Genomic DNA, 12,891 nt, shown 5'->3' with positions numbered 1-12,891 from the left:
AATGAGTGACTATACTTTGGAAAAACTATTTTTAAAAGTTTGGAAGATCTCCAGAGACTTGAAGGATCCAAAGAAACACTGTGGCCCAAGACTTTGCAAACCAATTTAATTTTTTTTATTTAATTTGTCATCTGTCTAGATCTTCAAACATACTTCTAGAGGATCTATAACAGGTAACGTTAAAAGTGTAAAGGTTTAACCTCCTGGGACCCGAACTCTTCCACAGCATGCATTTTTAATTTCTCTTTGATATTTGGGCATATTGGGGCCCGATGAATGTTAAAACAAAGAATTACCAGATTTTTTTTTTACCTTATTTTTGTTTTTAAGAAAAATAAGAGCCACATATGAGGATATTCGTTTAAAATTGTGATAGAACAGTAGCAGTATAATGTCCTCGTAAGTGGATATCAGGCCCTTGTAGAGCAAAATTGAGTATTTTGGTCTAAATAACCCAAAATGTGATGTTCCCATATGTGGACGCCAGGTCCTAGGAGGTTAAAGCTGATTTGATAAACTGTACACTGGATAAGCCCAGCTGCACATTTTATTTTTATTTGTGCAACTCCTTTTCTTTTCGATACGTTTTAAATAGCGTCGTAGCGTAGTATAGTAGTAGGTTTATTCTAAGTGTAATAAAGCTAATTTAAACATAGGAAATAGCTTGGCATCATCACCGCCACCAGGGCTATTTGTGTGCTCAGTGATGCTGACTCTGTGCGTTCAGTGGTGCGTTCACATACTCTTGCATGACAGCTAAAGTAGCTCCGTCTAACGGCACTGATGTTTCCTGCCATTTGCCTTTAGGGCTTTTCCTCTTTCTCTGCCTCTTTCTAGCTGACTTTTAAAGTGTTTTTCTGTTTTGTTCTCCCCGAGGAAATATGATCAACAAAGCCTAGCTTTAGAGAGAGCAAGGACAATGATCTTAGTGTCTGTTTAGTGCGTTATCATGGCCCTGCCAAAGGCTTTGGCCAGTTTACATGTCATTCAGTAAAAGTCAGGTTGGGTTGAGAATAAGTGAGGCAGAGGTTTAAACCATTATACCCCGAGTTCCTTTTGTGAAATAAGGCAAAAAAAAGCTGCATAGATGTGAAAAAGAAAGTCGAAAAAAATCGAAATTCTGAATTAATCAGGACATTCACAAGTGGAAAACCAATCAAGACAGCTACCAATCTTCCCAGGAGTGGACGTCCCAGCAAATACACCTCAAGGTCAGACTGTGCAGTGCTCAGAGAAATCTCCCAAAAGCTACGTCTCAGACTTTATAGGCCTCAGTTTGTGTGTTAAATATTCAAATCCATGACAACACAATTAGAAAATCTGCAAGAAGGTATGGTTTGTTGAAAGCTTTGCCAGGAGAAAGCCTATTCTCTCTAAAAAGAGCATTGCAGAATAGCATAAATTTATGAAGTTGGATATGTACACACCACAACACTTCTGGTACTTCTTTTCTTTGGATGGAGAAGATCAAAGTGGAGATGTTTAGCTATAAATGCCGAGCAGAAACAAGGTGTTGTGATGGTTCAGTCAAAGTTTAGACTTTAATCTGACTGAATAAATGCCTGCAAACCTCAACAAACTAAAGTAACGTTATAAACGAAAGTGGAACAGGATTCTTCTACAACGATATTAGAGACAAATAAAGCTAGAAAAGTTCTATTTCAAGTCATTGCAGCTAAAGATGGTTCTTGAATGATGGGGGCACTTAGTTGTTCAAACAGTGCTTTTGCGCTGGCATAGATTTTATTAAATAAATAACAATTCAGTGTAATATGTGTTTAAACTGATGTATTTAAATAATATCAGAGATGTATTGTTTAAATACATATGTGGTTGCATTTAAATAATTTTAGAAACTTGGCAAAGACCAGATTAGGGTCTTTACCAGGTTCTAACGATTTTGTTACACTGTTGATTGTATTAAATCAAATGCTTTTTCAGTAAACACGCTTGGGTTTACTATTTTACAGCAATGTATAATAATAGCAAAAAATACCGCATGGTCTACATCTCAACATTGCATAAGGAATAAATGGGACAACCACTTGAGCAGAGGAAGAAAAGGAACACCAGAGGCCTCGGGTTAACAACCACTTAATTCAACTGCATTTTACTTCACTACTTCCCACAAAACCAAAAACTAAAGGTTACAGAAAAGATGAAAGAGGAAAAAAAAACTGTTTTACCTGAATGGTGCAAAGGCCAGTTCTCAGCACTCCCTGAAAGGAGAGATACAAAAGATGTCTCTGCACACTGAACAGTCTCAAATGTTTAGTTCAAGTACTGACATTAATTTTGAATGACATTTCAACTTTAGCATTTGACTTCATCGCCCCGATTCAACATCAGACAGTGAATCAGACATATTTTAAAATATCTCGAGTGAATCTTTTGACTGATCATCCATGAGGACATTTTAGACACTGTAAGAACTCCACAATAAATAATCCCATTAGCCGGATGAATGGTCAGACAATTTTACCTCCATAAACTCTCAAATACACAAAAAAAATCACCTTGATTTTGAATGCATTGAAGTGAAAAATAATTGCATTGACCTTTTTTTCTCCTCATTAGCTTTGCTCACTTCTACCCTGAATCATGATGAGTAATTCTAAAAATGCAGCTTTCCATAGGGTTGCATCTTCCGCTTTTATATTTGTCTCTGTGTTTGTGTAGCTTTAGGGCATTTTCCTGACAGAGAAACAGTTAGAGTAGGAATAGTTTGGGGAAATTCTGTCTTCACATCTGTCTTATCTTCTGCCCAGCATCCTTTGGTAATGGTAAGTGTAATGGTATGTGTTGCAGAGGTGTGGACTCGAGTCACATGACTTGGACTCGAGTCAGACTCGAGTCATTAATTTTATGACTTTAGACTTGACTTGAAAAAATGTTCTAAGACTTGTGACTTGACTTGGACTTTTACACCAATGACTTGGGACTTGAATTGGACTTGAACCGGTTTACTTGAAAAGACTTGATATTTTACCCCAAATATAAAATTTAACATGCATATTATATAGAGATTGAAAATGTGACGTCATTCACGGGTAGAACCGCAAAGGATTCTGGGAACTCGTGGCAAGCGGTACTAGCGCACGCAGGCTTTCAATTAAAATCAGTTATACAGCGATAAAAAGAAACACAAAAATGGCAAGAAGCTGTTGTATTATTAACTGCAATAGCCGGTCGCATGACAGCCACGGGAAGCCGACGGGTAAAGAGATCGGTTGTTATCGGATTACGTCGTTGAAGAGAAATTGTTCGAGCCATGTTTCCGAAGTAACAAAGACGCGACTGGATTGCAGCCATTCAAAGACCAAATATAACGTCCTAGAACACTCCAGCTCACAGGTTAGTCTGCTCCAAGCATTTACACAAAGGTCAGTGTTTTTTAGTAGTTAATACGTCATTTTCATAACATAATTAGTGATATAGGTTACAAGCAAGTCTGGCACTGAACAGAAATGGTCGCGCTATGCTCCTTTATTTATTGTGCATAAATAGTGAATTGTCCTGACACAATATTGCGTTTCGCTTCTGTTATTATGGTACATTGACAAAAACATATACTTTTATTCACAGGATAAAACAGGTTTTTTGTATCACTAATTGCCCAGTACGATTACAGCATACAGTATTATTGTCACTGCTACATTTCTGTGATGGGTACCAGAAATTATTTCCACTACTAATTAATTACCGTTGAGCTCAAAGGTCCTATTAATAAACGGTTAAGGAATGTGTATTTATGACGACAATTTGTGAGACTGGTAAACTTATGATACGTACGATGGTCTTTCGTTCTACACGGTGCATTTCAAGGTCCTGCACCCATCCGTCGGTAAACTGTACCTGGGCTTGTTGCAGTGACCTGAAGTTACTAAACTTCATGAGTGTATGCACTCACTCCAAGAACCGTATGATTATAAATATGCATATAAATATGCTACAATGAGATAGCTGACTTCATCTAACTAGCAAATGTTGTCCAGGCTACGTTGGTGATACAGTTTTTTTTAATGTGTATGATATTTTTGTCATGCGATTTTAAAGCTGGTCCTACAACCGCATCCAAGAATGACATGCAGCTTATCTCAGAACTGTCGGTGAAAATTATTCTTGGAGCTCGGTTTAATTGAGCTGCATTTTAAAGAGGTGCAATTTCACAATTTGTGTATATTTTCTAAGTTCACTATTTTGTCATGTGTTGAGAAAAACACAGATTTAAAATTACATGGTCTAATATTTACATTTAGCATAACTGCAACATTATTTTTTCGTTGTTTTTTTTTTTAAAGACTCGAAAGGACTTGAAATTCAAAGTTTCAGACTTGTGACTTGACTCGGACTTTTACACCAGTGACTTGAGACTCGACTCTGACTTGCCTGACATTACTTGAGACTTGACTTGAGACTTGAGGATAAAGACTTGAGACTTACTTGAGACTTGCAAAACAATGACTTGGTCCCACCTCTGATGTGTTGTTCCTCAACACTTCAGAGCAGGGCATTGTGTTTAGTTCATGGCCCAGTTTAGTAAACCTTCTAATTTGTTAAAGTTCTGCAAATGAACATTCTTTTACATCAGCAATGGATCAGATGACCTCTTGTAGTGTGAAAGTTATCACTCAGGAGTTAAACGGCAGAGAATTCAGAGAATTACCACCCTGCCATAAAGTTTCACTTTTTACTGTAAGCCACTTTCAGCTCTGATTAACAAACTTGCACTGCCTGTCCAGCATCAAAAAGCAGATTAATGTAATGTAACTCCCAACCCCCACACTATTTCATTTTGGGCTGGAAAATGAAGTCAAAGGAGACTTGGCCACAGCTAGAGACCCGGCTCTTATCACCAAGGTAATAATAGCTATAAGCTGAATTTCTGGAATTACTTCTAACTAAAAGTTTGAGTATCTTTAATTTTACAGCATGAAAAACCTAGTCGTCACAACAAATATTTATCTATTTCATAGTATAAAGTCAGATGTGAGCACACAGCTTTTTCTCACATCATAAATTCGTAATTGTGCATGCTATCGGTCTGTGAGAAGTTGCCGACAGAAGTTGCCCTAGGAAATCGACATAATCACAAACAAATGGTGCATAGCTGTGTCATGTTTCACACATATTGTTGCTGCTTACGGCTACACCGCCCCAACCTCTGACCCCTGAGAAACAAGACACTGGTTGTTATGGTATAATTCTACAACAAAAGTATTATAGGAAAATGAAAAGCAGATACTGTCTCTTAACAAATCTTGAGCAATGAAAGCCAAGTTTCCGAGGAACACGCGAGATTTTTACAAGGAAAACCAACGTCTCAATTTACTAAATGAATGTACAATACTGGAATTGTCACAATCATACACTGTAATTTTTATCTTGTCATATTAATGGTTTGAAATCACAGGAAGGTTTAAGATATAATCTCAACTTCCAAATACAGGACAGATTTAATGAGAGTGGTTTGAGAAAGCAGATGATGGGGGAAGCCCAGAAACTTTTTGTTTTTTTTAATTCCATCCTTTTAGCTTTTCCCTTTTATAGCTGTGTTCATAACAGTGAACAAAATCATAACATATAAAGAGAAGAATGAGGGGTAAACAAACTGACTAGTACTGAAACTGCCACTTGTTCAGCGAGCGTAAGCTGGCAAATTAGTTTTGGGGTCAGACCCCGAGTCTGTTCTATTGTCTGCCACAACACCAACTCGTCATGCTTCTGTGGAAAAAATCAAATAAAATAATAGCAGTCCAACAGGAAAGATCAGTTGATGTTTTAGTAAATCCGTGTGACGGGCATTGTTGAGGTCACAGATGGGTAGCCATGAGAGTGTTTTGTAAAGGAAGTGACTCAGAGAAATCTCTAAACGAGTGCTGCTCAAACAAGGTCTTGGTTGTCACACAAAACAGGTTTTGACTTGAGGGAGAAAACAGACACGTTAATAGGATGTTTCAGTTAATACCACTACAGCAGTTTCCTTTCACTGCAAGACATGGATAAGTCCTGCCGTGTAATTTTTATGGCATCAGGTGATACAGTAATCTTGAATAGAATGGAAAATGACAGTCACAGCAACAGCAAATGCTGTGAGCATATTTATGCATTACACTTGGATTCAACAAAGAATGAATCACTTACTAACACTTCCTATTACATCATCGCTGTTTTTGTAAACTGAGGAGCTGCCAGTTCAAGTCTGAACTGTTTTTTCAAAGTTTGTAATAATTTATGCAGCTTTTAATTCGAGCTTCTCTGTAACCTACCACACACACACACACACACACACACACACACACACACACACACACACTCAACTGTTCCTCTTCCCTTGCAGTGTGCAGTGGCAGGCCCGAGTCTGTAATTGCTGCCTCTGTGGCGTGGACAGACAGGCGAACTGGGGATTGGAGATGACACGCACCCATTATTAGTGGACCAAGTGCTGTTTTTGCAATTACTGAGGATTTGGCTGAACACGCTGAATCAGACTCTGGGATTCTCTATTCAGAAGCCATTTCAACTCCAACTGGCTGCACAGCTTCTGTTGGCCCCGGCCTAAACAGCACTGGGCTGGGCCTCTGTGCGGGCCTGAAAATCTGTTCTGGGGAAACACATTTTGAAGAATATGAACTTGAATTTGTTTTACATTGTGTTTATTTGGTTATCCTATTGGATCTACCCTTTGACTGGAAAGCACTTATGGGTGAACTCCTGTAGTTGTTTTGTTTATTTGCTTTAGTGTGACTTGATCTGAGTTTTCTTACATTTTTATCTATGAGATAGCACCAAAAGGGCAGGCAGGCAGAACCACACAGAATTATGAAAAATACTTCAGAATAGGAGCACTGAACCTCTATTCTACCCATCTACCAACCTCTTATTTGCACTAAAGTGTTGTTTATATGTTGGGCAATAACTGATGTAACAGAAGAAAAACTACACAATAATAAATAAATCTTCTTCTTTATTTATTTATTTTTTTTGCTTTGCCTTTTATTTGTCAATTAAAAATACTTTTGGCTTTTGGAAAATGACTTGGAAAATGTAGTAAATAGATGCCCAGCACCTCTGAAGGTCACTTTAATCAGTCACTCCCTACAAGAAGTGGGAAGTAACTAAGTACAAAAATACTTTGTTACTGTACTTGAGTAGAATTTCCAGGTCTCTATAACATGTGACATCTATGTTTCATACATTTCATTATTTTTCATATTGTGAAATGTGCTGCAAAACAATCTGAGGTAGACTAACTGTGTTAAAGGTTGCATGAAGAATACTCTGCAGGTGAGTGCAGGACAAACAGGTTAGTTTGCTGCACTGTGATGGATTTCGATCAGCTGTTCACAGCCTGTACATTAAGAAAACCTGAAGCTTTCAATAGAAATTATTGTGCATTATGATTATTTTACCCACACTGAGACATTACAACTAATTTTAGGGTTCCCCACCTGCTGACTCTCACTTTGACCTCTTCCCTACACATTTTCCTGTTTAGAGGCAAAGTCACACTCTACAATGTAGGCAACAGAAAAGAGAGCTGTTATTTTATTTTCCTTATTTTTCTCTGCTCATGTTCTACTGATATAAGCCAAATACCTTTATTAAAATAAAAATGTAGGCTAAAATGAAGTTTGTATTTCTATCTACAAATAATATTTTAGTATTACATTAATATAGCACTAGGTTCAGTTGCCTTTGCATATAAATAAGTGGTAGGAATGTTCTTCAAGAAGCTTCTTTTGCTTTCTTACTTTGAATACATTTCAGAGCCGGTACTTTTTGACTTTTACTTAAGTAAAGAAGTCAAATCCGGACTTTAACACTAATATCTGTGCTTCTACTCAAGTACAGAATGTCTGTACTTTTCAAATCAAATCAAATCAAATCAAATCACTTTTTATTGTCACATCACATGTGCAGGCACACTGGCACAGCACATGCGAGTGAAATTCTTGTGTGCGAGCCCCACAAGCAACAGAGATGTGCAAACACAACAACACAAACGAGCAAAATACAAGAATGGCCAACCTGAAACTAATAAATATATGTACAATATATAATAGTGTATGCATTTCTGGATGTGTATACTAAATATTTTTCTACGTGTGTGTGTGTGTGTGTGTGTGTGTGTGTGTGTGTGTGTATACACATTTTTACAAATTAAATAGTAAAAAAATAAAATAAAATAATAATAATAATAATAATAATAATAATAAAATATATAAAATATACAGAGTTGAATATGTGCAAAACAAGTGGCATTTATATACAGTGTGGAGTGCATAATGTTGAAGTTCCAGTAGTGAAGCTGAGGTGTCTATGACGTGTTCAGCAGTCTGATGGCCTGATGGAAAAAGCTGTCTCTCAGTCTGCTGGTACGGGACCGGATGCTGCAGAACCTCCTTCCTGATGGAAGCAGTCTGAACAGTTTATGGCTGGGGTGACTGGAGTCCTTGATGATCCTCCCCGCTTTCCTCAGGCACCGCTTCCTGTAGATGTCTTGGAGGGAGGGAAGCTCACCTCCAATTATCCGTTCAGAGCACCGCACTACTCGCTGGAGAGCTTTGCAGTTGTAGGCGGTGCTGTTGCCATACCAGGTGGTGATGCATCCAGTGAGGATGCTCTCAATGGCACAGTGATAGAAGGTCCTGAGGATGCGGGGGCTCATGCCGAATCTTTTCAGTCTCCTGAGAAAGAAGAGGCGCTGCTGCGCCTTCTTCACTGTTTTGTTTGTGTGTACTGACCACGTAAGATCCTCAGCCAGATGTACACCAAGGAACCGGAAGCTGCTCACTCTCTCCACAGCAGCGCCGTTGATGGTGATGGGGGTGTGTACTTCTCTGCACCTCCGGAAGTCCACTATCAACTCCTTTGTCTTTGCGACGTTGAGGGTGAGATGGTTGTCTTGACACCAGTGGGTCAGGGCGCTGACCTCCTCCCTGTAAGCCGTCTCATCACCGTTGGTGATAAGACCCACCACTGTAGTGTCGTCCGCAAACTTCACAATGATGTTGGAGCTGTTAGTGGCTGTGCAGTCGTAGGTGTAGAGTGAGTACAGGAGAGGGCTCAGTACACACCCCTGTGGAGCACCAGTGTTCAGTGTGATGGGGGATGAGGTGATGCTGCCCAGTCTGACCACCTGGCGTCTGTCAGACAGGAAGCTAAGGATCCAGCTGCAGAGGGAGCTGCTCAGTCCTAGATCCTGCAGTTTCCTGTCCAGCTTCGAGGGAACGATGGTATTGAATGCTGAGCTGTAATCTACAAACAGCATCCTCACATACGTGTCTCTCTTCTCCAGCTGTGACAGGGCAGTGTGTAGTGTCAGGGCTATGGCATCATTTTGCCACCTCTGCTCCCTACGATACAGTATAATTCATCATTACTGATTTGGTAGAGACATCAAGCTACAAAACACCTGTCCCTTGATCCACTCATGAGCAGAAAGCACAAAATACAGGCGTAAACAATCACGATGATGGATGGTGAACCAGAACGATGTGTTCTGATGCATCTGCGACAAGTTCGTAACAGGTAATGTGTCCCGCATTGCAGCAAATAACCGTTTCCTGTCAATCTGAAAGGATAGTAAAACTGGGACATGTATTTTTGTTCTCAAAACCTTTAAGCAAATGTGGTACTTGACTGCTGACAGACAGATGTTATAACACTGCAGACTTAGTAGCACAAGTGAAAGTGTTAAACTAGAAACCCTGGAGATACTTGATATAAAACTAACTATACTAGAAGATTTTCTTCAAGGCACAAATCTGCACAAGCCACAATGCAGCACAAAAGTAAGCCTATCAGCAAAGCTAGCCAAAACAATTTGGTAGAGGGGTCCTAGACATACATATTAGTTCTGCCCAGCAGATCAGTAAGTGAGGGGGAACGACTAGAAGCCAGCCAGCCATTCAGGCATAAGGACAGCTTGAACTTGGCTAAGTCTATATGGCCTGGTTCTAGGGCTGACGTTGTGGCGGTTGTGCCAGCAGCCAGTGGCTGCTGCGTACCTGCAATCTCCCTGATGATAATGCAACATGGCAGCCCCGAGGGCAAAGCCCATACAACTTTCTCAGCCCTCTCAGAGTAATTGGTGACCCCTGAACTTGCCCTTCATATAAAAGGAGGGTAAAGGAGAGACAAGAAGAGGAGGGGGGGACAGGACAAGCGATAGTCAACGGAGACACTAGAAAAGGGGAGACAAGGTCATATGAAAGAAAGGAAGACAGAAGGCAAAAGAAAAGAAAACCCAAGAAGACATGAGCTGGGAGGAAAAGGTTAATCTCTTTTACTGTGGATAGTTTGAAAGTTCATCAGACACACAAAAGTCTGCAGCCCAGTTGTGTGTGTCCTATATTGGGGGCATAAGAGGAGACCAAACATTTCCAGTGTATTCTATAACTACATACTGTCTAATAAATAGTTACAGAAATCATGTTTTCTCATTTGTTTATTAGAGCTTTAACAGTGCTAAAGCAAGACTGCCACCAATTTTATTGGCATTTATTCGTATTTTTGGCGTATTTCACCAAGCCAGCAAAATAAAACTCTTCTTTCTGTTGTTTATATATCGCTATGTTATCATTGTTCTGTATGAGCTAAACCTTTTTGGCTATTTAGTCTCATTAAGCAATACAGAACAACAGGCATGTGTTTTCAGACTAACCAAACTGGAAACAATTGCTGGCTACCTGACTTTACAAAGCTACTTCAAGCACGGACTGCTTGATTCTTCACTGAATGTTCAAACTTTACTGTTTACTTAACTGTTGATATTTTACTTTGGGAGAATTGTAGAGATGCTACAACAAAGCTTTGTTGACAATTTTTCTTATTTAACCATGGGTGACCATGGTTAAATAAGAAAATTTTCCCAGTGATGCCTACTGGGAAAATTATTAAGAAGAACTTAAACATCTCTCCCCCCCCCCCCCCAATCCCCATTTTCTTAACTGCTTATCTAGTGAATGCTGGTATACCTCAAAACTTATTTTTTAAAAGTGCTTGTTTTTTCATATTTACATGTTCACAAAAATCAAAAATAAAGAAAAAACATAGATAACAAAATTGATAAAAGATTAAAAGTATTTGAACAGTCTTTGTTTTGTTGAAGAAAGATGTTGAATCTATTTAATATTTCTTGAAAAATAATTGATTTCTGTGCATTTTTTTTCACACTGCATCAAATTAAGGTTGATTACGTTGATTAAGCATCATGAGGTGGCGCGTGAGGGGTGGTTCCCTATTTTTTATTTACTTATTTTTGTTGTTGCTGGGAGTTGGAACCCTATTAGTTAGGTTGCTTAATATTTACGCTAAGTACTCTTTAAAATACCAGAATAGGGAGGATGGTGTAGGTTTAAGTTTATTAGATTGATCAGTATTGCTGAACTATGAAATATTTTTTTGTATACAGGTATAACAGAATAGCTTTAGTGTAGTTGTTGTTTTAAACTTGAGTATGAACTTGCAGACTTGCAAAATGCAGCAAAATATTTTAAAAAACAGTTTTGTTGATTAAAAAACACTATATCGGATTCATATCGGTATCGGCAGATATCCAAATTTATGATATCGGTATCGGTATCGGACATAAAAAAGTGGTATCGTGCCATCTCTACCACTAACCAGTTCTTTCAACCAAGTAAGTAAAGAAATGCGCTACAGGGCCTTTTTGTGTCCAGTGACTTGCAGACTGAGTCTTGTGTGTGTAGCATGGTTACTTGTGTTTCAGCTTGGCTCACTACAGACATTAATCTTCATAAAGTTCAAACTTCATCTGTATCAAAAACAATAATTAGAATCAAATTCATTTGAAATATCACTTAATTCTATGGGGTTTTTTCAACATTTGTAAAAAGATCATCCAGGAGGCATTACTTTTCATTAAAAATTATTTTTAATTGCATATGAGCAGTGCAATAATATATTTTTAACAAAGTTACGTGTAGGTACAAAAGCCTACATTTAAATAAAAAGAGCTTCAATCCAAATTAGTACTGCTAGTAAACTTATATACACATTGCATTTTGGGGTTACAAACTATGATTTAGAATAGCACAGCAACCTGTCACTTTAAAACATTATAGTGCATTTACTTGTTGCGGCTCACAGTTATGCATTTCAACACACAGCACAGTCTTAAGGAAGTGAGATATTTTTGGTCCCTCAATATGTCTATAAAGTTTACCCAAGGATCCCTATACTCCTCATCTCACCTCTTTATCTTTGGGCTATACATATTAGTATGTTCCATGGTATTCGTCACTCCAGCCCCGTCTGCGTGCATTTGTCTATGCAGTATGAATCCATTTGTCTCCACTGACGGAAAATAATTGCAAAGCAAACAAATCATCTCTGCCACATTGAGCAGGCCTCTACTCCTGGGGCATAGCTAGATAGCTATAGGAATGAAAGACTGACTGACGCAGAGGGAAAGGAAGGCGAGGACGAGAGCAGGATAGAGGAAGCTCAGAGCAAAGTGGTTTGGCATTTGCATTATATATGCAGAGTGTTAAAAAGTGTTATGTTGAAGAAACTGATGCAGTCAGATTGAAAGTGACTACATGGTGCACTGGGAAAGCCAGAGAAAGAGAGAGGGCCAGAGACCTTAGTGGAAGACTGCCAGCTGGAAACTCACTCCAGGAACATAAGGAGGAGGCATCTGGGAACACACCGCCTTGGAAAAAGAGAAAAAAAAAGATAATTATAGCATGATGCAAATATGGCCTTTTCAAAAAGAAAACCTACATCTAGTATAACCGTGTTCTTGCTTTAATATCAGCAGCACGGTTCAGTGAGGACTCAGAAGAAGAGTGTTTCTAAAATCTACACAGCCCAACTCAGGTTGCTTCACTGTATTAGTATCACTAGTACTTACTATTTCTA

This window comes from Aulonocara stuartgranti (genome assembly GCF_965226115.1).
Source record: "Aulonocara stuartgranti genome assembly, chromosome: 6".
Lineage (NCBI taxonomy): Eukaryota > Metazoa > Chordata > Actinopteri > Cichliformes > Cichlidae > Aulonocara > Aulonocara stuartgranti.
This window is presented reverse-complemented; position numbering follows the sequence as displayed.